At 36.1% G+C, this 4,829-nt stretch overlaps 1 pseudogene; it reads right to left on the reverse strand.

Annotated features, from left to right (window-relative positions):
- Positions 1-1,599: 1,599 nt before the first annotated feature.
- Positions 1,600-2,444, reverse strand: LOC141523488 (ARL14 effector protein pseudogene; annotated as a pseudogene).
- Between the last annotated feature and the right edge of the window lie 2,385 nt (positions 2,445-4,829).

Here is a 4,829-nt window from a genome sequence, read left to right on the forward strand (position 1 = left end):
ACCTAGGAAGAACTCAACACCCCCCTCCTGAAGTATACAGCAATCTTAAAATATTATAACATTTAATATACTCCTAACAAAATATAATACCTATGTGTATAGTACTTATTTTACTCATATAAACACTATGCTCAGCAGAATAGAAATTAGAAAGTGAGGACTTATACACAAATGCTAAAAAGGATTGTCTCAACAAAATTGAACATGCCCACATCAACAGAACAAAATTAGGATGGACTGTGGGCCCTAATATGCAAAGTCTCATGAAGGACTTGGGGATTACAACTAGATTCTCTAGTACTAGATTCTACTAATATATTAACTGCCGAAGTACAGCTATTAATTAACATTAAAACCGAAGAAGTCAAATAAAACTACAAAAACCAGTCTTTCAACTTAAGGATGCAAAAGTGCAAATGAACTTCCGATGTCAAAACCACAAAAATCTCGATGTTACATTTCTATTTCAACTTTTGAGCATGTTAACACTGACTTCTCTATCACAATCATATAGAACGGAATTAAGCATGAGCATCTGCTTTATAGCTAGATCTCTTGAAAAGGCTAGCAGCAACATAAAAAGGACCTGAAGGTTCCATTAGTACTCCTACTTTAAACAAAGAACAGGAAATGGACTTGTGGATTCATCCTTTAAAAATGCACCAAATCTCTACAAGCTTGCAAATTTTGTAATATTGTAAGAATTACATTTCTTATGAACTCTTTAAAGTCAAGAGTCCTTTGGTAGGCAGGCTCTTAAAAGCTCAATCTGTAGAAGAAACCAATGAAAGTAAGATAGTGAGATAATAAAACTGTCAACTTTCAAAATTTGTATAAATGTTTGAAATGAATGCTAATTATGAAGGCAATTTATGACTTGAGATTTCAGATATACTATTCTGAGAAAAATATCTCTTCTAATAAAAATCTAATTTTTGTCTATACCTAAGGAATGTACTGCTGTAACTTTTTGAAAGATTACAGGAATACAAATCTTAAGTATCAACAGGCACAATTGTTGATAGGACAGGAAATCTAGATTCTGTTCGGTGAAGAAACTTATTTGGTTTGAATTGGAAAAGGACTGGGAGTGGGAGGTGGGGAGAAGAGAGAGGTTGTGCAAACAATTGAATGTACATCACAGAGTATTATTGTAGCTCAGGCCAGGTGCTTAAAATTAAGTGGGCTACATTGGTTTAGAACTTAGTGGACTACTATTTAAATTTTAAAATATTAAGACTCTAATTTGACCAAAAACTGGATAGAAAGGAGCAAGAATCCTTAGGGTAGTCTTTAAAAAAAAATTCTATTTTCTTTTGTTTCTTTACTCAAAGGGAATGTAATCTGATAAAGTGCTTTCAAGATTTTGGCCCTAATTTAGTGACTGATGCCAAAATGGTTCCTAGTTGTACAAAAAGACTGATTCTCCTTGTATAGTGTCAAGCACTGTTCCCAAGTACTGTACTTGCTTATTTATCCACAATAAACTAAAGCTTTTTTAAAGTCCATCTAAAATGTACACAAAACAATGAATTCTGAAACATCTAACACAAAACACTCACGTAATACCATTTTTTTCAATTTTTTATCATGCGTGAATTCTGACTATATCTACAGTAGAATTTTAGAGCTTATAAGGAAATAAGAGTAGCTCATTCACCCTTTCAAATAACCCAGCATGCTTATTATGAATAATCTCCCCTCCTTCGATTTCAATCTGCTCATAAAGCCATTTTCTGTCACAGCGACACTTGGCTCCACACTTGTTAAGAGCCACAATTGGGACATGTGTAGAAACAGCCCAGGCAATCTTCATTAAGGCAGTTGCAGAGATCCATTCCACTCATTATCAGGAGGCCCTGACTGTCATAGACTTTGCTCTTTGGTGGAATCACTTGCCTGTCTGAATTGGTTGCCTTGGTTTGCGGCCTTTTTTCTCTCTTACCAGTTTCTGGAGTAAATTCAGTTTGCTTTCCTGGATTTGCAAACTGCAAGGACCGCAGGGCTTTTGCAGTCCTTCAGTCTGAATCAGCTTTCCTTTTTTGGCGGTCTTCGGATTCAACATCCACACTTGCATTGATTATCTGTGTGCATTTTGGACAAAGCTTCCAACCAGGTACAAGCTGTCTTCCAGACTTGGCACTTAGGAAAGTGGCATCATCTAAGTCAATCGCATGCAAATTTTTCTTTGCAAACTTTTTGGGTATGTTAAATGGATCACAACAAGACTTTTGCAAGTCTTCAAATCGATCAATGTAAATTTTTGCATGATGGAAGCAAATTGTATTGTTTCCAGAGAGGCTCATTCCGGTTCTAAGCTGAAGTAAAAGCGCATCCTTTGATGACAATTCTTGCAAAGTCTTGAAGCCAGTATGTCGAGTATAGTATGTCTTATGACATTCATTGGTAGCACGAAGCTGAACTCCAACTGAACAGGGATCCATTATGCCTAGGTTTTTTTCCTGTAGCCTCTAGTAGGTTCTATTGAGGATCACCCTTGCCCGGGGCGCCCCGGCTCCTGCCGCGCCGCCCCCCCACCCCCCCCACCCCGCGCCTCCGCCCCAGGGCCCGAGGAAGCCATCCACGCTAGAGCAGCTCCGTGCCTCAGCCGCCTGCTCCGCCTGCCGCTGCCGAGTCCCAATGCAAAAATCTTAAATAAAATCTTAGCAAAATGATTACAACAAGTTATTGTAGGATAATACATTATGATCAAATGGGATTTATCCCAGGAATGCAGGGCTGGTTCAATATTAGGAAAACTGCTAGTATAATTAATTATATCAATAACATACATATTAGAAATCATATGATCATATCAATAGATGCTGAAAAGGCTTTTTGATAAAATACAGCACCCATTCCTACTAAAAACACTAGAGAGTATAGGAATAAATGGTTTGTTCCTTAGAATAATAAGCAGTATCTATATGAAACCATCATTAAGCATTATATGCAATGGAGATAGGCTAGAAGCATTCCCAATAAGATCAGGGGTGAAACAAGGATGCCCATTATCACCACTACTATTCAATATTGTATTAGAAATATTAGCCTCAGCAATAAGAGAAGAAAAAGAAATTGAAGAAATTAGAATAGGGAAGGAGGAGACAAAACTCTCACTCTTTGCAGATGACATGATGGCATACCTAGAGAATCCCCAAAAATCATCTAAAAACTACTAGAAATAATTAGCAACTTTAGCAAAGACGCAGGATATAAAATAAACCCTCATAAATCCTCAACATTTCTATATATGACTAGCAAGATACAGCAGAAAGAGCTAGAAAGAGAAATCCCATTCAAAGTAACCTCAGACAAAATAAAATACCTAGGAGTCTACCTGCCAAGGCAGACTCGAGAACTGTTTGAAAACAATTCCAAAACTCTTCTCACACAAATAAAATCAGATTTAAATAACTGGGCAAATATCAACTGCTCATGGATAGGCTGAGCTAATATAATAAAAATGACAATTCTACCAAAACTAAATGACTTGTTTAGCACCCTATCAATCAAAATTCCAAAAAATTACTCTAATGAGTTACAAAAAGTTGTAAGTAAATTTATATGGAGAAATAAAAAGTCAAGAATTTTCAGGGATTCAATGAAAAAAAGTGCAAAAGAAGGTGGCTTAGCTACTAGGTCTAAAATTATATCATAAAGCATTGGTGCTCAAAACTGTCTGGTATTGGCTAAGAAATAGAGTTGTGGATCAGTGGAATAGACTAGGTGCAATAGCAGGAAATGATTATAGTAATCTGCTGTTTGATAAACCCAAAGAGTCCAGCTATTGGGATAAAAACTCTCTCTTCAATAAAAACTATTGCGAAAATTGGAAGTTAGTTTGGAAGAAACTTAGATTAGACCAACACCTCACACCCTATACCAAAATAAAATCAAAATGGATATAGGATTTAGACATAAAAAACAATATTATAAGCAAACTACAAGATCAAGGAGTAGTTTACCTGTCAAATCTACAGAAAGGGAAAGAGTTTATGACTAAGGAAGAGAGAGAACATCATTCAAAACAAACTAGATAATTTTGACATTTAATTAAAAAGCTTTTGCACAGACAAAATCACTATAACCAAGATCAAAAGAAATGTAATAAATTGGGAAACAATTTTTGCAACTAGTATTTTTGACAGAGGACTTCATTTCTAAAATATACAGAGAACTGAATCAAATTTCCAAAAAAAAAAAAAAAACCAAGCCATTCCCCAATTGTCAAATGGTCAAAGGATGTGCAAAGGCAATTTGCAGCTGAGGAAATCAAAGCAATCCATAGTCATATGAAAAATTGCTCCAAATCATTACTTATTAGAGAAATGCAAATTAAAGCTTCTCTGAAGTACCACCTTACACCTCTCAGTCTGGATAATATGACCGGAAAGGACAATGATAATTGTTGGCAGGATTGTGGGAAATCTGGGACACTAATACATCGTTGGTGGAGCTGTGAACTCATCCAACCTTTCTGGAAAGCAATTTGGGATTATGCCCAAAGGGCAACAAAAAATGTGCATACCCTTTGTCCCAGCAATACCACTACTGGGTCTATACCTTGAAGAGATGATAAAAAAGGGTAAAAACATCATTTGTACAAAAATATTTATAGTAGTTCTGTTTGTGGTGGCAAAAAATTGGAAATTAAGTAAATGTCCTTCAATTGAGGAATGGCTTAACAAACTGTGGTATATGTATGTCATGGAACACTATTGTTCTATTAGAAACCGGGGGGTGGGGCAGAGCCAAGATGGCAACATGAAGGGATCGAGTCTTAGGAGCTCTCTGATAAAAACTCATAAACTAAGGACTCTAACTAA

This window comes from Macrotis lagotis, chromosome 1, assembly GCF_037893015.1.
Source record: "Macrotis lagotis isolate mMagLag1 chromosome 1, bilby.v1.9.chrom.fasta, whole genome shotgun sequence".
NCBI classification, from domain to species: Eukaryota; Metazoa; Chordata; class Mammalia; order Peramelemorphia; family Peramelidae; genus Macrotis; species Macrotis lagotis.